General features: G+C 43.3%; 1 pseudogene across 1 annotated transcript; it reads right to left on the reverse strand.

Moving 5' to 3' along the window:
* Positions 1-885: 885 nt before the first annotated feature.
* LOC311603348 (F-box/LRR-repeat protein 19-like) lies at positions 886-5439 on the reverse strand (annotated as a pseudogene). The gene is made up of 2 exons (XR_014783650.1): positions 4005-5439; positions 886-1238 (listed from the first exon to the last, which is right to left on the reverse strand). The product of XR_014783650.1 is annotated as an F-box/LRR-repeat protein 19-like (transcript).
* Between the last annotated feature and the right edge of the window lie 17720 nt (positions 5440-23159).

Raw genomic sequence — 23159 nt, forward strand, 5'->3', positions numbered from 1 at the left:
GTAACTGTGCTGTGAAAAGGGTTTGTGACATTGGTTACATTTTAAGGTTTTTCTTCAATGTGTTCTGTTATACATTTAAATATGTGTATGACTGGTTTCATATATAGTTTCATTACGGGTATGAAACTATAATGATTGGCAGTTCTACCGCATAGCTCAGGGGCTAAGAGCACTGATTGTTCTTCCAGAGGACCCTGGTTCAATTCCCAGCACCCACATGCCAGCTCACAACTGTCTGTAACTCCAAAGTCTGACAACCTCACACAGACATATATGCAGGCAAAACAGCAATTCACATTGAAATAAAAATAAATAAGTTAATAAAAAGATTCTTTTTTAAGATAATTGATCCTTTCTTTGTAATCACAAATTGCAGTCTGTCAGTGAAAAGCAGCAACTGGTTAAAAATTATCTTGCCTGCTTTCACTTTGTTGATCTATAGCACGCTGCTTAGTTGTGAATATATGTAGGTTCTTGGGAATAATTTGTTTTCTTCACCTGCAATGTGAAAAAGTTTTTCATGTAAAAATATTGGGGTGTATACTGTTTTTACATAGCCATTCACTAAAAGAAAAATAGAATGTAATCACTTTATAATGCTAGGAAGTTGTTTGTTGGGATATGGAAGCTATAAGAAAAAATAAAGGTGTTGGAACGTGCCTTTCTTCATCTACCAAGTGTGTGTGTGTGTGTGTGTGTGTGTGTGTGTGTGTGTGTGTGTGTGTGAATATTCCCTCCTTTTTTATTTTTCTTCTTTGCTAGTGACAAGCAATACTGGACCCCAGCTGCTGGCCAAAGGGAGAACTGGCTCCAGTAAATCAAGCCAGATTCCATCAGAGAAAAGTCTGGTGAGTGATCAGTCACCAATTCTATGTCCTGCCTCACTTTACCCGGTAGTGTTCAAGCTGGCCTTCAGCAGAAATTTGCAGAGGCTTCACCTTATTAAATACACTCACAGGGTTTCTATCCAGTATGAACTTTTTCATGCCTTCGAAGATGACTGGGACATGTGAAGGCTTTACTATACTCACTAAATTCATAGGGTTTCTCCCCAGTATGTGTTCTTTTATGATATTGGAAACTACTGTGATGTGCAAAGGTTTCACCATAGTAAATACCTTTAGAGTATCTCTCCACAGTGAATTATTTCTTACCTTTGAGGATGGCTCTGATGTGCGAAGGCTTTACCACATTGAGTATATTCAAAGTGTTCCTCTCCTGTGTGACTTCTTTCATGCCTGCAAAGATAATTGGAGCATGTGAAAGCTTTCCCACATTCATTACACTGAATTAATTTTCCTCTGTGAACTAATTTTACAGTTGGATCTAATGGTAAAGAGGAACCAGATCTGAAGATTTTATCACTTTGTTTACGTTCATGGTTTTCCCCTTCTTCATGTGTTGAGTCTGTGAAGATACCTATGGTAGTGAGAGCATTTATTACATGGCTCACATTTATAGCATCGTGTTTCTATATGATGTTGTTCATATATTTGAAGAAAACTGAAAGAACTCAGAGCTTTAACACACTGACTGCATTCACAAATTTTTCTATAGTGTGAGTCATACCACATTTGAAAAGTGAACCAGGACAAACAGAATTTTCACATTCTTAGTACTCATAGAGATTTTCTGCAGTGTGAGTTTGTGGAGGTTCACGATGATGTTGGAAAACCAATTAACTGTAAAGTTGTATCACATTCATAAAGTCTAATCAAATTGGGAACTCCTACATATCTTCTCATTGTTCTGGAGAAAGGTATGTTGCTTCTTTCAATATCACTATGCTCACATGGCTTATATCCATTGTGACGTAGGATACACCCATTAAGAATAAAAAATGAAAGGTTTCCACATTGTATTCAGTTTGATTCTTGTTCCTCACAGACATGGTATGAGATTAAGGTTTCTCCACCACAAAATTCATGATTATCATAAACTGCCCTCTCACTGGTATTAGCAACATTACTACAAGTCTATGTCTAACACTATCAATGCTGTGGACTTTTTGCTTATAGAAGGTTTTGGACACATACCTATCACATATTCAATGTGTATTCCTTTTGCAATATCTAAGTGGTATGAAACTAAACCGACTGGCAGTTCTCAAGCACAGCTCTAATAGGGCTACGATTCAAATAGTGACATCTGTTAAGTCACTGTTTCTTTGTTTCAGTTCTTAGATGAACGCCTTAAGAACACAAATCAGCACTGGAGAGATGGCTCAGAGGTTAAGAGCACTGGCTACTCTTCCAGAGGTCCTGAGTTCAATTCCCAGCAACCACATGGTGGCTCACAACCATCTGTAATGAGATCTGGCGCCCTCTTGTGGCCTGCAGGTGTACAAGCAGGCAGAGCACTGTATACATAATAAATAAATCAAGGAGGAAAAAAAAAAAGACCACAAATCAGATTCCTGACATTGAGGTGCGTGGTTTTGTGAGAATATAATAATCATCACTGGACTTAAAGCAATGGGGTTTTGGTTTTTTCAGGTGTTTTTGTTCTTTTTTTTTTTTTTTTTTTTGGTTTAGGTTGTGTTTTTGTTTTGTTTGTTGTTTTGATGATTCTGAGTTTTATAGCAAACCATATTGTACAGACTTGAGGGTTTAGGGGTCCAGACTGGCTGGGTCCCACACTTGCCCCTTGACGGGGTGCTTTCTTCCCTCCCTCAAGCGCCCCCATGGTCAAGCCTTTCTCCAACCCCAGGCCCACCCCTCCCATCTGCCTTTGGTCTGCCCAGCCCCCACTCCCAACCTGCCACCTTCATGTTACCTGAGGTGGGTGGATAGATTCCCCTCCCCCACCCCCATGTGGTACAACCCAGTTCCCCATGGCCTAAATTGAGTGGGACCTGGACCCAACTCCTCCCTCAGGCTCTTGAGACTCCACCCCCACACTGGAAGAAGGAAAGGGGTGGGGAGAGGGGAGAGTGGAGAGGGGAGGTGCCAAGAGTCTAACTAAGTTCCCACAGCAACTAAGAGGGACTGTTTCCAGTCTTAGCGCTGATTTCTGGAAGGGTCCATTGGCTGCTATTTCCATGGCAACCAGGAGTGGCAGTTCCCTGGGCAAATGGGACACAAGTATCCATGACAATGAAAGAATGGGATGAGTCAAGCTGGAGGAGTTCCATCTTGCTTATCTTTAAGTTGACATCCCCCACCAGGTCAGAGTGGTGGAGCTGTTCAAAACAGTAATGCAAGAGATCTGGGGGGTGGGACAGTCCAAACGGGGTTCCCACTAGCCCAGTTTAGGTCAAGCTGGTCCCCTCACATCACAGTACCCCAGGTCCCAGATTCCCCTGGTTCAGTACAGACGAATGTTCAAGTATTGTGTAGAGAGCCAGGCAGGGGTCTGGGCTACCCCTCACCACTCCCCTGAGCCATGAGCTGAACAGCAGGTTGACCCGTGGCCCCCACTCCTTGTAATAGCTGCCATTTTCAGTGACGTTCAAGGAGTCAGGGTCAGGGAAAGAACTGAAATCTGGGCAGAGGGAAGGGAGAGGGGTTACCCCACAGAGAGGGAACGAGCCCCACATCTGCTCCTCTCCCAGCCCCCAGTCCTGGCATTTCCTGGTTTGTAGAGTCCCCTATGTGACTCCTGGATCCCCAACTGCTGCTCTGGCTTCTCCTTTTTGGACACCCATCACACCCCAGTGGCCTTTGTTCCCTGAACCCTTGTTGGTCTGCTCTCTGCCCTCCCCGCACCCATCCCTCACCTCCCACAGCCCCATGGCTCCCAGGATCCTACCCCCTCACTCTTCTCTACTAAAGACTTGCACCTTCACCACCCCACCATCCCTTTAGCTCAGCACCTCCCCTGTACCTCTTGACCCACACCCCCAAGGGGATGGACAATGAAGCAGGTGGAAGGCAGAGATGGGAAGCAAAGATCCCCAAAGATAACAGTGCAGGTGGGAAAGGGGAAGGTTGGCTCAAGTTCCTGGGCAGAAATCCCAAGATATTAAACTGAGGAGTGTCAAGTCATGAAGAAAATAACCTGACCTCATGTTAGGGGGTGAAATGAGGGCAAGAGGTCCAGGATCTGGGAGTCTTTAACATCCATAAGAGCCATGGTGCAGGCAGTGGGGTGGAGCCCAGGGCAGAGACGGAGGCCAGGACCACCCAGAAAGCACCAACTCCTGCAAGCCTTGCAGTCGGTTCAGAAGCCCATGAGCTGCTTTTTGTGGAGACGCCTGTCCAGCTGAGGTCCAGAGCACATGGCTGGCGGCAAACCACCCCATTAAGCATGGGTGGGGTCAGCGACTTCCTCTGGCTTAGGTCCATCAGAGGCCACAGACGCTTGATGTAGCACCAGCAGCTCAAAGTCCGGCAGACTTGCATGCAGACACATTGCTCTCGGGATCCAAGGTGCTGGAAGACATGGAGCCATGCAGCCTGAGGCAGCAGCCAAAGGCAGAGTGTCAGACTCAGGGCTTGGGGGCGGGGGGGGGGGGGGGACAAATAACTGTGAAGGCTATGGTGGAGGGGCAGGGCCCAGGGGCCAATAGAACTGTGGTCCCCCACTGCCAGGGCATTTAGCCCACAGCCACCCCGTGGTTTTCCTTCTCAACAGAGCTGCCCCAGGCTGGCCAAAGGCCATTCCAGGCCTCCCCAGGAGCTTTGTCCTTACTAAGCGATGTGCCCTAGGAGTCTGAGTCTGTGTCTGAGTCCTAGGAGTAAGAAGAGGTATCAGGCACCCGCTCCAGCAGCTGGCACATATGCTTTAAACACTCGAGTTTCTCCCTCTGTGGTGATAGGAATGGCACTGCTGGGCCCTCAGCAGAAGCCATAGGTGGCTTGAGTTTCTCCCAGTTCTCGGGAGGGAGCACAGGGTGGCAGGATGACAATGCCTGGCTGGGATTCAGAACCCTGGGGGTGGGAGGTGGGGGGTGGGCAGAAGTCCAGGGCTGCATGGCTCCTCGGAGGAGGCAGGCATCTCCACCCACCTTCTTCAAGTGCCTCTCCTGGGGGGGGGGTCTCATTCCCTGCCTCCCACTCCTTCTGTTTGGGGGCCCAGACACATGGTCAGGGAGAGGTCCAGCAGGTAAAGGTGGAAGCGGTGGCTCCTCTGTCAGCTTCCATCCACCCCTCACCACTGTCAACCCTGTGGTGCCCTGGACCCTCACCTGCATCCTTGTCCATTCTTCCTCGGTACATCGGGGACACTCCCAGCAGTTGGGGATCTCTGAATTGATAGCACCCTCAGCCTTTCCCATCATCAGGCAGCCAGGGTGGATGATCCCGTTGCAGACTGTACACTCCATGAGGCTCAAACCAAACTTCTCTTCCTCTCCGTCCACCTTCCTCCTTCCCAGCTCTCCAACACAGAAGGCATACAGCTGTGTGTGGGAGCACGGGCGCAGCGCACTGCCGAAGCAGACAAGACCGCTTCATGCGCCTGCCCAGCCGACGCTCCCAGCTTCCTCATGTCTCCTCAGAAATGGCAGTCCCCGCACTCAGTTCGCACACGCATGCAGCTGTGTGTGGGAGCATAGGCGCAGCGCACTGCCGAAGCTCGCAGGACTGTTTCATGCGCCTGCCCCGCCTACGCCCAGTTTCCTCATGTCTCCTCAGAAAAGGCAGTCCTCGCACTCAGTTCCCACACAGGCCTGGCAGCGGTGGCAGCAGGTTCCGCGTTGGTACGCTCCAGCCCCAGGGCTCTGGCTGCGCGACGACATTGGGGGTGTCAACACCACCGAAGACTCTCACGTGTCCCCGGAGCCATCTCCTGGCGGGTCGACAGCCACTGGCGGCGCAGGGTGGGAAACGCCTTGGTCCACGCCTCCTGAAGGCGCTCGGCGGAGGGCGGGACAACAGCGAGTGGAGGTCGGGAGCGCGGGGGGGGGGGGCAGGCCCTCCCACCGGATACTGCAAGGCCCTTCCAAGGGAAGGTCCTGCTCTGGGGGGCTCAGTCACTCAGCCACTCCAGGCAACGGGGGTCTCCTTGGGTGCAGGGTGCTCAGCTTCTGCCCAGGCCCCACTCAGTACCGGTACGAGACTCAGCTCCCCACCCCCACCTTTCCCCAAAGCCCCCCCCACCCTTAACTGGCCCCTTCCCAGCTCCAACTGTCTAGAAGTCCAGGGAAAGATCCAGGGCTCCCCACCATTTCCGGGGTTCAAACCCCTCCCACTGCTGGTTGGGGGGGGGCAGGGTTGCTGCAACCTGCCACCCTCCCCTGGGTCCCCCTGACCCACAGAGACAGGGCACGCAGAGGCTGGTTGGTGTTTTCGTTTTTTTAACACTTGCTTTTCTTTAAAACTAGCAGGGAACATTAAAATTTCTTCTGGAAGACATGTATCAGCTTGCATATGAAAATTACCCTCCATGTCTTCTAGAACTTGACAACGTTCTTCAATATTATGGTCTCCCAAATTGTAGCTTAAAATATAGTACTAGAAAATATATTATATATTATTGGAAATTAGGAAAACTGAAGTTATTATATTCAGAGTCTCTCAGAACCATGCCTGATTTATTCACCTCATTATTCTTCATTCTCATTTGAAACTACAGAAGAACATCAGTAACAGAGAAACATTTGTCCCCTGACTTTAAAAAGAAAAAGTTAATCCAGTCCTACCTACAGCAGCTTGGTTCATGTAGGTCTCCAGCATCACATCCTTGCAGAGACTCTTCTGTGCAGGATCCAGCAAAGCCCACTCTTCCGAGTGAAGTTCACATGCTCATCATCATAGGTCACTGCATCCTAACGTATGCTGTACATGTGTACACAGAAAGCAGGACACTGACATCACTGTACATGTCTGCTCCATTGACAACATAGTCATATAACTCTGGTGCTTCCTCCACTCATTTCCAGACACAGAAGTTCTACTGTAACCACAAAGTCATTTTAGAAGGAAACTGAATAATGAGGTTCATCTCTATCATGGGCCAGCCTTGACACACATGCTTAGTATTTGGACAGGACACAGTGTTGGCAAATTCCAAAGAACCATCTGATGCTTTATCAATTGAGCTATTTGGTTTTTCTGGCTCTTCTGCTGCCAAGGCCACTCCTTAACTAAGGAGTCTATTGTTTAAGAGCAGGTGGATCTGACGGTTTCCTGCTGTAAACAACAGGAGGTTGTAAAAGAAAAACTTTAGTTTGCATTTAAGCTTAGTGGCTGACTTAGGCATTCAACAGAGGCTTGCTGGAAGCTAGAAACCTAAAAAAGGCAAAGGAACAGTTCTGGACTGGTTTTCTTGTGGCCAGCTAGACAAGGAGAGGGGAGAAAAAAAGAGGGAAAAAAGACTTTACACATACACTCATACAAGTAAAATAAACATGGGCTTTGAATAGCAGATTCCCAAAAACTTACCTGTGGTGATGGCGTTGATTTTAGCAGTCTTTTTTGTGAAGAATGCAGCAAATCCAGGCCATCCTCAGGGAACCCGACCCTGGCTGTGGCTCTTCCACTATATCAGCTTGCATAAGCAATGAGACATGCAGACAGGTACACGTTCATATACACAAGGGAGTTCCCAACTTTACACACACACACATAACAACATGTAGACATTTAAACATGCATACACATATCTATTCACATGTGAACATATATACACAGACACATAGTAAATGGGTAGGACAGGCTCTAGCAAGCCCCTCTCTCTTTTATTCTTGTCCTAGGTTTTTATCTCCCCTATACAATCATTACAGTAAAGAATGACAATGGGACTATTGATTTTAAGTTATTTCATTAGAACTATATCTAACTCATTTTTTGCTCATTAAAGTTTAAATAGTAGTTTTATCTATAAGCTCAGAGTTCCAAGCAGAAGCTTTATCTTTTTCTTATTTCATATGTACATTATGTGTTAAAAACAAGAGTTTTTGGTGTCAAGGTTGTTATCAAGAAACAAGTGTCTGTCCTGTCTTGTATAGAAAACCATTTGTTCTTTGTTTTTATATTCATGTGGTCTTTCTTATTGTGGTAAACACCTAGAACTCAGCCTGGACTAAACCTAGAATGAATGCATTCCCTTGATCATTAATGTGGTTCAATCTTGCTTTTCTTTCTGGTGTAACTCATGTGATTCGCAGAACTCCTAGCAGTTTTTGGATAATTTGGAGGAGAGCTAATCGTTACTTGAGTCTATTCAGAAATCACTCTCAGGAACTATATAATCACCTTCATATGATTATACAGGAAATCTGCATAATGCATTATGCCAGACACAAGAGAGAAGCATGGAAAGACAGTGTAGCAACAGGAAGCAGTTTTGAGGCAAAATCACTTAGGCTTTTCCTAAACCAAGGGATACAGCTGTGACAAATGAGTAGGCTGCCTCCAGAGGCTCATAGGCTTGCTTTTGCCAATCTTGCATAGCTCTTGGCATTTGTCATTTCTGTGCCCTTTGAACAGGAAATAGCCTCTCAAGAGAAATGCCAATTAACAGACATATAGAGAGAAGCACACATCAGAGAAATTGTAGGAACAATTACTAACTACAAAAATGATGGGCAAGCTGGGTATACTTGCTCATGCCTTTAATCCCTGCACTCAGGAGGCAGAGGCAGGTGCCAGCCTGTTCTATGCCATGATGTACATACTAAGATCCTGACTCCCTTTAAAAAAAAAATTAATCAAACAAACAAACAAAAAGACAGAAAGAACTCAGAGGTCCTTACTGAAGTTCTTACAAAGAATTACACATTCACTCCTGTTTGATATTCATCTTCCATAACCCTGAGGTATCCCAGTTTACACTGTAATATTAGTAAGATTTTACTAAAAGGGAATGCATGTTTAAACATTTATAAATGAACAGAAGGAAATAATAGCAATATAAATAAACAAAATAGGACAGGAGAGATGGCTCACCAGTTAAAAGCTCTTGCTGGTATTGAAGATAATTGAGGTAAGCTGGGCATTGGTGGTATACGCCTTTAATCCCAGCACTTGGGAGCCAGAGGCAGGCAGATCACTATGAGTTTGAGGCCAGCCCAGTCTACAAAGTGAGTCCATGACAGCCAAGGCTACACAAAGAATTACTGTCTTGAAAAACCAAAAATAATAATAAAAAAATAAGAAAAAGAAAAAGAAAAGTGAAGGAAAAAATAATTGAGGGTCAATTGTCATTATTTACATGGGGCTCACAACTATTCATTATTCCAAGTTCAGGAGTTCTGACAGCAGTGAAGAGGAGGCACACATGATATACATGTTCATGCATACAGGAAAAACTCAGAACAAACACATGTAGGAAGAATGTCACACACCTGCAATTCAATGACTCAGAAGACTCAGGTCGTATTAATATCATGAAGACATGCCATCCTAAAAAACATAATATATTCTGCTAAATTTCAAAATTCAAGATGTGGATGAAGATCAGCATAACAGCATATGCTTCCTTGTACAAAAACCTACATTCCAAGAACTTCCACTAACTTTATTTAAAAAAAAAACAAAAACAAAACAAAACAAAAAAAACAGGGAGTTGGGGCTGGAGAGATGGCTCAGAGGTTAAGAGCACTGTCTGCTCTTCCAGAGGTCCTGAGTTCAATTCCCAGCAACCACGTGGTGGCTCACAACCATCTATAATGTGATCTGATGCCCTCTTCTGGCCTGCAGGTGTACATGAAGGAAGAGCACTGTATACATAATAATAAATAATAAATATTTTTTTAATGTAAAAAACAGCCACACATGTTGGCCCACATCTAATCCCAGCACTCTGGAGCCAGAGTCAGGTGGATCTCTAAGTTTAACACCCATCTGGCCTACATACTTTCAGGAAAGCTAGGACTATAGAGAGAAACTTTGTTTTCAAAAACAGAAACAACAAATTAAAAAATATTAAAACCCCAGCAAATTAGCTTAGCACTAGGTAGCAATTGCTTCTACTGTATCTTATGTGATTTAGGGATAGAGTCTATACTGATGCAGGCATGACAGCATGAGAAGGAAGCTGACTGATCAGTTTTGACCACAACACAGTAGACACAAAGAACAGAAAATGGATTGAGTCTATAGACAACCAAATTTCATCCCCAATAAGGAATCTTGTTGAATAGGTATTAATATTTATAATTTTAAGATAATCAGTGCTTATCCCTTAACCAAAACACCACACAGAGAGACTATGATCTGTTTAATTAGCAGAGAGCATAATACTAAGCAATAATTACTCTATCCTAAACCTCCAAGCTAGTATATCTTCCTCCCATTCAGATTTCCCACATTATACTTGCTTTTTACTGCCTCCTAGGTCCAGTTCATTTCTCCTGGTGTTTCCTGGTCCTGTCCACAGGCATTCGTCTTTTCCTTCCTGATCTTTACCCTCCACTCTCTGGACCAGGATGGCCCACCCTAGTCTCTGTTATTGCTCAGCATTGGCTAGTTGACTTTTATTGGCAATAAAGAGAACAAAAGGTGACACAACTTGACACAAACTTGACACCAGAGATACTTGAAATAAACATCACAATGCAAACTAGATAGTGGGGTAGAGAAATCAGCATTTGAATGAACAGGAGTAAACTATACACAATACATCAACAGAATCTAGAAAGGCTCCTCCTACAAAAGCATCCATAAGCTCCCCAAAGAAAGCCACAAAGGCCAGACAAGTGTTCACAGACAGCCTCTAAGCTAGGAGCTTTTTGACTCAAACAACTGCATTCTCACCCTGGTTACTATAGGCTTATGGTCATCATGTGATGCAAATGAGTTTAGTATAACAGTAATGATCCTAATAATCTAGAACAGCCTGTGCTCTGTGCAAATGCCCAAAGCAACAGCCTGTACACTGTCCAAATGCCCAAAGTCACTTCTGACGATTACAGCAACCTCTTGATTCACACATCTTATAAAATCATTATACAAGTTCTATCTTTCTAACACACAATGGCACAGAATAGTCCTTCTCATTCTGGGAAATAGGAATGTGTACACAGTGAGGGGAGATTAGACCAAGGCAAGAAACTCAGCAGGGAAAACACCAAATCCTGCAGCTCTGTCTCACACACATGGATCTTCATGTCAAAAGGGCTTAGACGCCCCTGATCCTGTACCTTTTCATACGTCCCTCAGTTTGGCTACTTCCTCTCCTTATCTGCGTCTTTCCATGCAGATTTCTCAATGGCTTAGGTGTCTCAACATCTTGTTTGTGGTCTCAAAATGCAACTCAGGCTTCATCCTCACAGCTTCTATGCAGTGAACTCTCACAGTCTCGTCACTGGGACTATGAAGCTGCCAAACATAAATAGCTGGGACATTGCTGAACTGAAACCACAGAGGAAGAATCTTTGAATCTTGCATCTTTCTTCCAGAACCAGCACATTAAGGCGATCCTGTCAAGATTGGCTTCTATGTTGGGACGGACCCTGCCACGCTTGGACCACAGTAGCAGCAGGTTTTCTCAAAGTTTTTTCAACTAGGAATCAGTTTGCATACTCTTTCCACTTATTTAAGGCTTAGCAGGAGGAAGTACTGCCCTTAAGGCACCTTGTTAGGCTTCCAACCAGATCAAGGGCCCTCTTTCTTTTCTCCTTGAAAAGTCCTGCCTGTTTCAGCATCTGACTGCCATCTGAAACTGCCTAGTGCTGTTTTTCTCTACAAACTGCAGACTTTGTGTTTACTTCTGGCACACGTTTCACTTTTTTAAAATGTAGTCCTGAGTGAGTCACAAGTTTTAACCATTCAAAAGATTCAATATTCCATCTAAGAATCAACCCACTGATTTTCAATTCTGTCTCAGGGCATGAGCAGAATAAGGAACATTTTGGGAAATACCATACAAATGTCCTCTAGCTAAATTTTTCCCAGGGTCTATTTTCTGCTGAATCCCTATGACCTTAACTTCCTCTTTCTGCACTACTCAAAACACTCTGACCTTCCAGGTCCTACAAGAACAGCCGATTAAGCTCAATTTCTGATATTTTCCACATTCCACCCAAAGAGAACTTCCCAAGATCTGTCCAACAGCAAAATCACTTTTTGCATAACATTTTTTTGTTTTAACTTGCTCTATCCTCTAATCAAAAGCATCTCAGGTAGTAAGTGGGAGTTTGGGATGGTTCTGTCAGGTCACAGTCCATCATTTTGGGAGCTAGGATAGAAAGTCAAGCTAGAAAGTCGAGGCAAACACCATGGACAAACATTGTTTCCTGGCTTGCTCTCTTGCAAGGTTACCATGTCCCGTGTCAAGTTCGGCTGCCCCAGGCCCATTTGCTTAGGGATATTGCTTCACTGGAAGAGCCTTCTCAAATAGATTGTCAGTCACACAATCTCTCACAAACATAGCAACCATTCTGATGAGAGCATGCCGTCAATTGAGGCTCCCTCACATGGCTGTGGGGTCTGAAATGTTGAAAGCTGAAGTTAATTAGGACACAGAGAAGTTAATATATGAGAAAGTTTGAAAAACCACAAATCAATATGTTAACCATTTCAATCACTTAAGTAACAAAAGCCCAAACATTGATGATTACAATGGGAAAACACAGACTTGCCAAGAAATGAGAGGCAAACCTTTAGGATCAAGAGACAAGTAACACTGTTTCTCCACAGAGAGTTCACAAAGTAACAAACACTAAAGGAACTCATAACACACTCAAAATCAACTAAACAGATACCAAAGAGAAGAATACAAAGAATCGGGGAGCAGCAGCAGCACCTGAGGCAGGGCACTGAGCAGTCTTTGGTGCAGTCTAGAGCCCTAGCCTCCCTTTCTATTCATGCACCCAGCTCCATGTTCTATGATAAAGATGGAGATCTGGGTCACGAGTTCAGGGCATCGTGAGGCTGGATCCCCCCTGCACCCCCTGCACCCCCCACCTGCCAGAATCCACGTGGATTTCCCCCATGATGAAGTGTGAGCCTGTGGCATGGCAAACACAAGCACTCACTGCCCCAGCAAGAAACTCCCAGACTCAGGAGTCAGGCTGATCCCCCAACCCTGATTAAACTAAACTCTGTTGCACCAGAAAACAAACAAACACAACAAAGAATCAATGAAACAGAGCTGATTCATTGCAAAAAAACAAAATAGACTAACCATTATCCAAACTAACTAAAACACAGAAGAATATGTAATTTTTTGTTTGTTTGTTTGTTTTGTTTTTTGAGACAGGGTTTCTCTGTGTAGCCTTGGCTGTCCTGGACCCGCTTTGTAGACCAGGCTGGCCCTGAACTCACAGTGATCCACCTGCCTCTGCCTCCCGAGTGCTGGGATTATAGGCGTGCGCCACCACGCCTGGCTTAGAATTTGCAAATTTTAAAAATCAGAACAGAAAGAACATACAAGCAGACAATGAGTAAATCCTGAGAATAGTTAAGGATGCACTTTAAAAACCTGTACTCCAACAAATGGAAAATCTAAAAGAAATGGATACTTTAATTGATAGGCAACTCTAACCAAAGTTAAATCAAGATCAGATAAACAACTTAAGTAGACCTATAACTGCTAGTGAAACAGAAAATTTCATTACAGGACTCCCAACAACAACAACAACAACAAAAAACCAGGGCTGGATGATTTTAATGCAGAAATCAACCAGACTTTCAAAGAAGACTTAACACCAATACTGCTCAACCTATTCTGCAAAATAGAAACAGAAGGATTATTACCCAATTCACTGTATGAAGCCACAGTTACCTTGACACTCAAAGCACTCGACAAAGAAGGAGCACTGCTGACCAATTTCCATCATGGACATAGATCCAAAATTACTCAAAAAATATTTGCAAACTCAGTCAAAGAACAGATCAAAAAGATCACACACAATGTTCAAGCAGGCTCCATCCCAAATATGCAGGGAAAGTTCAACATACAAAAATCAGTAAATGTAACCCACCATATAAATAAACTGACAAAAAAAAGAAAAACACACAGGATCATCTCATTTGCCACCTACCAAGCCTTTGACATAATCCAGCACCAATTCATGATAAAAGGCTTGGAGAGATTAGGGATACAAGGGACATACCTGTTGTGGTTAATTTAATCAGTATAGCCTAATAATGTTTATTATCAGGCCTATAATTAGCATTATGGTGGTATTCTCTAACCTTCTAGCAACCAGTCAAGGCGCAGACACCTGTTATATTTTAAAACAGCCTTAGTTAACCTTGGGCAGGGCAGATATTAAATACCTAAACTACTTCTTATGTCATCTGCTTCTAATAATTTCTACCAAGCAACCTCCCACCCATAATCCCAAATACTTGCTAATTTTCATCATCTGGACCAAATCTGCATCATGCTGGCCATATCTTCCTCCTTCATCCAATCCATGGTGCAGCTTTCTTCCGCCTCTCCTCTCCTCCCAAGATTTTCTCTGTCTCCCAAAGGCTGAGAACCTTAGCCACGCCCATCCCATTTGCCCTGCCCAGGGGTGATGGCCTTTTCTTAGTCAAACAGGTTAGGCTCTTAGGCAAGATACAAGCTGGCAAGCAGTACTTAGCATCAAAATACACCAGACCCACCTCCAATACATACCTAAACATAATAAAGGGGATCTGCAGCAAGCCTATAGCCAACAACAAATTAAATGGAGAGAAACAAAAAACAATTCCACTAAAATCAGGAACAAGACAAGGCTGTCCATTCCCCCCACATCTATTCAATATTTTATTTGAAGTTCTAGCTACAGCAAAAGGACAACTGAAAGAGATCAAGAGAGTAACAGACCCTATGGAGCTGGAAAGATGTCAAGTTCCCAGGCAGACACAGGAAACTGAACCTGGAAACTGCAAGAACAACCACTGCCCTTGACTGCTGAGTCACATATCCTGCCCTGTAATGGTTCCTTAAGCAGCTACTGTGGACTCTTAAGTCAATGAACAGTGAGTCAGAAATGATGGAGCTCCAAGGACGCTTTCTTAGAGCATAAGAGGAGTGACAGCTCAGGAAAGACAATCACACAGAAGTGGGGTGACAAAGAGAAGTCAAGAAGCTTGGCAGCAAGAGTCTTAGGTTATGAAAGATATTTGCCCAGAGTTATGTGCCTGAGGGCTTTACAAGCATGAAATAGTATGTAGAAAGAAAATAGTAAGGCTATGCAGAGATTAATGAACTAGATAGAGACTCAAAGATAGTACAATGATTCAACATAACAGAACGTTTTCAGTGCAGAGACTAAAGTACTAGCAAAGCATCACTCACCTAATTCAAACTGGAAAAGTGAATTTATATGTATTAGAAGTAGAGCTAACATAGGGATGCTGTAAGATTTGACAAGGACTTCAGTGTTACCTTCTGCAGTACTGTGGAAAATCGTACACACATAAACCACAACTGAAGAAGACATGCTGAGTTCCTAGAAACAAGTGACTAATTCAGCCTCCTACATGATACAGCTACAACACACAACAAGCAGGTGCTGAGACTGAAGCAGTAAGAGTTTTCACCAACTGTGTCTGAGGACTGGACGATTAACATGGAATTCTCCTTTCCATTGACAAACCTTATTCTAATGCCAAAAGGAGAACACTGCATAAAACACAAAAACAAGAACAATAGAAAGTCCTCATGCAAAGCTGGCTTTACCTTGAAGCACAAAGCAGGTGAGCCCAAACAAATATATGCAAAAAATTAAAAAATCATAGAGTGGTTGCCAGGATCTACACAGACACAGAGATCATCTCTAAATAACACAGAAATGGAAAAATTGAGTTCACACCAAGAGTACAAGGCTGTTTCAACACCTACAAACGAATCTATGTAAGACACCAAATATGTAAACTCAGTGAGAAAAGGAAAATGGCTATGTCAATAGATACATTGAAGCCCCATAAAATATGACATTTTCTCAGTATAAAACTTCTCAAGGTATGAGGACAGAAGGAACATACCTCAGAATAATACAAACTGACACAAAGCTAAAGCCAACAGTGTAAAAAAGGGACAAATGGAATAATTCCATTCTGATCAGGACTAACTCAACACAGTGCATCACTAAGTACACTGTTCTCTGACAGAGAAAAATTTAAGAGGACAATAGAGTAAGAAAGCAAATGGATCTCCTTAAAGAAAAAAAAAAAAAAACCTCAGCCCAACAGTGATGGCATACACTCGGGAGGCAGAGACAGGTGGATTTCTGTGAGTTTGAGGCTACCCTGGTCTACAGACAAGGCTACACAGAAAAATACTGTCTTGAAAAAAAAACAAAGAAGAAGAAGAAGAAGAAGACCTCAATCAAACCACTCACACTGTTTTCAGACATCTTGGACTACATAGTAACACCATTCACAATGTCAGAAACAGCTATGCAGACTGAGGAGGAGGGCAGAGTCATCAGTGGTCACATCCCAAGTTGGATCCTGTGTGCTACAATCCAAATCTGTCAGATATGACCACTGGAGCCATACTGGCAAAACTATTATTAGTAACAGGTTTTCTGGCTCAATATGAGGGTAATTGCACAGGAGAAAATACACAGATTACTCTTGGAACCTGACCAAAGCAAATGATAAGGAAGGTCACAGGCCCTAGAAAGGACTCCACTATGACATTTGTTACACACACAAATGGCTTAGTTCACACCCAAGACCAGGTGCTGCTTTCAGTCTTGGTCAGATACTTTGTTTTCAATAAGCAACAGTTATTTCAGAGACTCAAAACTAATCAAATACAGGGAACTACTGAATGCTTAATGTACTGCCTATAATGGGCAATCCATTTTACCACATCTAACATTATTCTCAGTGAAAATTTCCAGAATCATTAATGAAACAGGATCTTGCTAAATCAATTTCATGTCCTGTTTCTATTGTCACTTCAGAGACACCCCACACCATGCTCAATCTGTCTAATGTACCTGGAGACTTTGCTACAATCAACTCTGTCTTCACTATCTAGGGCTCTTAGTTGTCATTCACAGGTGAGCAGATCTGGCTGAGCAGGAGGAGACCTGCCCATGGGAAAGAGGCGCAAAGCACTGCATTTGAACAAAACTGAAAAATCCTAACACCTGCCAAAAGGATAACCATGAAGGAAAGAGAAAATATCATAAAAATGTCTCTTCTTCACTGAGGATCTCACTTAGTCTATGAGATGTGAGACTCACTCACATACACTTTACACACATGCAGAGCCATTTTCTCAGGTAGCCTGAGGAAGGAAGACTGCAAGAAAACTGGATTCTGACCCACAGAATCCAGACTGCTGCACCACTACAACAGAAAGTCTCTGAAAAAAACCTCTGAGGCCAGGGTCCAGGCATTCCCACTCCTGCAAGAAGTCTACAGTGAAAAAACTCAGTGTTAACAATCCATGGGTTTACAAACAAGAGTTTGGCCACATGTGCACAGGCACAGTGATTTCCTTGAACCAAGGAGACATTTTTCTAATTTAAGTCAGCAATAATTACTCAAATGGTGTATTCTAATTTTGTTGTAATCTATAGTGAGTTTTCTATCTATAACAACAGTGTGGCCTGATGTCATGCTCTCACAGCATGCATAGTGGGCTGGGCTCTCAAAGAGACTCAGGGCAAAGGGCTACCTGAGATTAACATGTTAAAGGAGACATTTTTTGAGAGGTGATTTTTTGCTGCCTGGTTCCTCTGTAAGCCCTAGTCTCTCCTCCCTTCTCTTTCTGTCCCCATCTCTTCCCCTCTTGGTCCTCTCATGAGCTGGCTCAGTCTGGACTCTTTTAGATACATCTGGCTGTTTTCTCCCTTATACTGTAAAGCCCAAAATCGACTTGCAAATACCACCTGCCCAAGAACCAGATTAGCTACCTAGAATTCTGGGAGTTGTAGTTCTTCAAAAATAACAAAGCCAGAGAAACCCTGTCTCGAAAAACCAAAAACAAACAAACAACAACAACAAAAAAAACCAACAAAAAAAACCTAAAGCCACATGGGAAAGTATGGTGGCATATAGGTTTGTATTCATAAGCCCCTGTAGCTCTTGACCAAAGTCCATTTCTTGGTCAGTATTTACTATTTATATTATTACCTGCTCAAGTGTAGGGGCCCACCCTTAGTGGCTCTTGGCCTAAAACATAGGCAATTCCACCTTGCTTGTAGGCTCCATTTTCAACACTTCTGTTTGGCATGTAGCAAGCTGAGGGTCAGCCCAAGGCCACACCACCCAGTCCCTAACCCTTGTTTACCTTATCTCTGCAGCTGCATTCCTCAGAATTTACCTCCCTATCCTTGAAGTTTTTACTACTGAGATATATAGCAGAACATCTCCATTAGCTTTCCATAGCAGCCCTGCCCTTGCCTCTCTGAGACCCTATAAAAACCCTGTGAAATTTTTCAATAAAGGAGGTTTGATCAGAATCCAGACTGTCCCTCATTTCTTCGTGTCTTCCTGTCCTGTCTCTTTTTCGGTCCTGCATCCCCCTCCCAGGTTCTGTTTGAAGACTCCACGGGCTGGGGCACTCAAGTGGTGAAATTGGTTTTTCTTCTGGGAATCTCAGGATGAACACAGCATAGAATAAACCTCCACCATACCCTGGAGCAGTCAGATCTTCAGTTTTCATCAGACCCAAGGTATAACATTAATAACTAAACATTGAAGACACATTTCTGAATGCTGTGCTCACATCCAAGATGTTAATGTTTCCAACCATAACTATGGTGCTTTATAAAGTATATTATTTTCTGATTCAATCAAATCTGCACTAGTTCCACATATGACCAACATGTACAAAGCTTTCTGTGGATGCCTATCCCCAGGACAAAGGACACGCTCTTGAATAGGCAAATAGAGGAACAGGGGAGTTAAGAAAGCATGGGTGAATTTGAATTCGAGATTTGTAACTGCTGTAGCAGTGAACCCAGTGTCCAAATACACATACTGGAAATGCTCCATGAGATGATTTTATGAAAATTATTCTGGCACCCATAAAAGAAAATTTTTAAAAACTCACAATAAACCCCCTAATCAACAGTGGTAAGATATCTTCAAGAGAATTGTGATAATGGCATTCTTAAGAGCAGGAGGCAGAGGCAGGCAGATCACTGTGAGTTCAAGGCCAGCCTGGTCTACAAAGTGAAACTAGGGCAGCCAAGGAAACACAGAGAAACCCTGTCTTGAAAAACCAAAAACCAAAAACCCGAAACCAAAAAAAAAAAAAAAAAAAAAAAAAAAAGGCAGCTGAGGAAATCATGCTGCTGCTCTTCCTCTGTTTCCCATGCCGCAACCCCTCTGACCTGGGAGGGTCCAGGGGCACTGTGCTGCTGACTGGTGACTGTCCCAGGCCAGCAGCCAGGAAACTGCTTCTGAGGAGAGTTGTTAGGTTTCTGTAAACAACCTGCCCCCACATGCCGCCCATCCACAGAAGGAAATGGTGCATATTCATAAAGACCCACCCACTATCCCTCAGTTCCAGTCACATGGCTCCCCTAAACCTTTTCAAGGGACACCCAGATTTTTTCTCTTCCTTGTCACTCTCCTGGTTTTTAGTGTCCCTGTCCTGCAGAGACTGGTCCCTCTCACTCCTTCTCAAGTTGCAGGCCACACAGCTCTGTAGACTCAGTTCTCTTAACCAATATATTTTATTACAACTTATTAACCAAACCTACGTCACTTATAACTCAACTAACCAAAACAATAGGAAAAGAGGATTAAAGAACACAATAACAACACCGTAAAGATATCAGTTCCAAGGAGCGATTTTCCCAGCGTAATCAGCAGAATTTCTTCTTGCTGGAACCTGGAGTAACCAGAACCCAGAACCTCAGCAGGAGCCAGAGCCCAGAAGCCTTCCCTAGAGTGGTTCTCTCTAGGAGCGTCTCGGAGGTGGAGTGTTGAACAGCCAAAACTATCCAAAGTCTCCCAACACCCAGCCTCCAGTTCTGGGCTCATTTATATATCCCGTCTATTCACGGGATCTTTTCAGCTGGCACCAATCAAGCTCCTGCACGAGGCGGTTGGTCTCCTAGTGGATTAGCTTCACCTGTTCTCTCACAAGACCATTCCAATCCCACACTTGGGATCATAAAAAAACAGGTTTATCTCTCCTTCACAGCTCCAGCTGTCAGGCTGCCCTGGCTCTGCTCTGCAAACCTCCCAGCATTCTTGCTGCCAGCCTAGACCAGAACTGGGTCTAGTAGGGTACTGCACCCCAATATCTGAGCCCTATAGTGAATTCTGAACCCTTCACATAAAAGATAGGCAGCCTAACTTGTTAGCTTGGAATAAAAGCCTCCTAGGCTAAAAAACACCAGGCAAAAGACATCCAACACCCTAATTCCAATTGCTTTGGTTCTCATTCACAAAACAAATTATTTACCAAAAAAAAAAAAAAAAAAAAAAAAAAAACCAAACGTATTAAACGCCAATAACAACCATAGCTGTATCCCCTAAAAAGAGCAATTTAAATAATATCCAACATTCAAAACACAGTGTCATGAAGATAAGCACAAGGAAAATGGTTGATGGCTGTGGAAATGTGAGGAAATGGACAAAGGAACTGAGGACAATGTAGGATAAAAAAATAACTTTGGTTAGGGGTCACCACCACAACATGAGGAAAGATATTAAAGGGTCACAGCATTTGGAAAGTTGAGAGGTTAAGAGCACTGATGCTTATGGGGAGCAGGTAAAGTCCTAAATGAATTGGCAAGAACCCTAGTGCCACAGACTCATGGGAGAAGGCAAGCCTTTTTGCCAAGGTGCAAATATTGACAGAGAACATGGACTACAGCTTCCTCCTCCAAGATGTTTACAGCCTGAGACTGCATCCCTACAGAGACCTCCCACTAAAACTTGCAGAGTTAACAGCTGGAGTCAACATGAAACAGGAAAACCTGATATCCCACAGTACTACAGCTCCCATAGATAAGGCTGAAAACTCAAGGAACCAGTGTGCTGGAAACTTAAATCCCATGACATGCCAGGCACTGACAACTCCTACAGAGACCCTGAGATCCAAATATGTAAGTACAAGGGCCTAACATTCCTTTAGCTTGTGAATACCCACCCACCCACCCACCCAGACCTCTCTCAATCTCTGGCCCCAGGTAGAGCTGGTTTTACTGACTGGATCTGCATTCTTTTTCTCTTTTCTTTTTCTTTCTTTCTTTCTTTCTTTCTTTCTTTCTTTCTTTCTTTCTTTCTTTCTTTTTCAAGACAGGTTTTTTTGTGTGTGTAGATTTGGTTGTCCTATAGTCGCCCTGCAGACCAGGCGGGCCTCTAACTCGCAGAGATCTGCCTGCCTCTGCCTCCTGGGTTGAATGCTGGGATTAAAGGCATGCACCACCAACTGCCAGGCCAGATCAGTGTTTCATGACCACCACGACGCCTTTGCCATTGGCCTCGGGCTCCACTCCCACAGTCTTGGCAGTGAATCAGCCCATAGTAGTGGAAGGAGCTGTGGGCTTCAGATTATTGGGCTTGGTGATGAGCGTCTGCTTATTCCTCTTGGTCAGGAAACTGGAGCAGTTCCCAGGGACCATCCATTGCAGATTCACGGACATTTCGGCAGCTCTTCTCCCTATGGTGTACCTGAATGTTTAATAAGACTTTCGTAAGGCTCATATAGAGTTCAGACCAACATATTCTTAGTTTAAAATTTTCCATTTCAATAGTGAAAATCTATCAAAAGAAATTTATAACTGACTTGAGATTATCATGAGGCACAAACGGCTCTAAAAGGTATTCTATGTATACCCAATGTATTATTAGTCAGGGTTCTATGGAATAATGGAACTGATAGAATCAATTTCTCTATTTATAAAAGGGTATATTTATGATTATTTAGAGGCTAGTTGAACAATGGCCATCTATCATGGCAATGTCCAAGAGTCCAGTAGTTGCTCACTGTAGTAGCCTCAATGTCACAGTGCAACTTTAGTATAGGCTGGAATCCCAAAGAAGTAGGCACTAATGCCAGCGAAGGAATGGGCTTGCTAGAAAGGCGACAGCAAGCAAAGAAAGAGTAAAAGCTTCCTTCTGCTATGTTTTATATAGGCTTTCTCCTTCTGCTATGTTTTATATAGGCTTTCTAGCACAAGGCGTAGCCCAGATTAGATGTAGGGTTTTTAATTTCAAAACAACTGGATTAAAGGTGTGTCTGTCCCCCAATCAAGATCCAGATTAAAAGCATTTCTTCCTACCTCAAAGTTCTGGATTACATGTAGATCTTTCCACCTCTAATTAAGGAGAAAAAGCCCTCTCAGGTGTGTCCCTCCTTTTTTGGGTTATAGTTAATTCCAGATGTAATAACGTTGGCAACCAAAAAGAGCCATCACACCATCACAATTCCACCCCAGGTCCACTTAACACACAGTCCATCTTTTTATGCCATGATTAATTTCCCAATGAAAACAATAACCAGGTCATAATAATGCCTAACTATGATGTAACTAACTATTCCAAGTCCAAGGAAAACACATTATATACTAGACCAGACCCCTAATTATGCCTAATGTGATATAAGTATCTTTTGTACAATGGTAAACCCATTATAATGTTAGAATAGGTTGCAGTGCCCTTGAGGGACATTCTTTTTTTATTAATATATTTTATTAATTTATTCATATTACATCTCAATTGTTACCCTATTCTTTTAGTATCTCAAATTTAAATATGAGAACCATTAATATTCTCTTACTTGATTTACATCACATGAAGAAGAAATTAAAGAAAGCACAAATATCTGTACAAACACATTGTTAACAAAATATAACAGCAACACTCATATCACTTATAACCCTTCTTTCTGCAGCTGATGATATAGCTTTAGCTGGTATCTATGACTATCTTCCCCTAATTTCCTTTCTGTATTTCTTCCACCCTTGACCATAACCTCAGCAGATCTTGGTGCTTTTCCTTGAGGAGTGAGTCATATGTTCATTCCTGAGAGGTCTGCGCCCTGTGTCCTCCCACCTGGATTAAGCTGTTGTAGGTTCCCGCTGCCTTTAAGCACAAGGCATTCTAGTAGCAAGTAATGCACTAAATCACTGGTTCTCAACTTATGGGTTGCAAACCCTTTGGGGATCTAAAGACCCTGTCACAGGAATTGCCTAAGACCACCTGCATACCAGATATTTACATGACAATTCATAACAGTAGCAACATTGCACTTATAAAGAAGCAGTGAAAATAATTTTATGCTTGAGGATCACCACAACCTGAGGAAGTAGATTAAAGGGTCCCAGCATTAGGAAGGTTGAAAACCACTGCAAAAACCATCTCCTGTGATCCAGACATACGTAAGCTTTCTTACCTCCATTTGGAGAAGCA

Source organism: Acomys minous (genome assembly GCF_964271855.1).
Source record: "Acomys minous genome assembly, chromosome: 8".
Taxonomy (NCBI): domain Eukaryota; kingdom Metazoa; phylum Chordata; class Mammalia; order Rodentia; family Muridae; genus Acomys; species Acomys minous.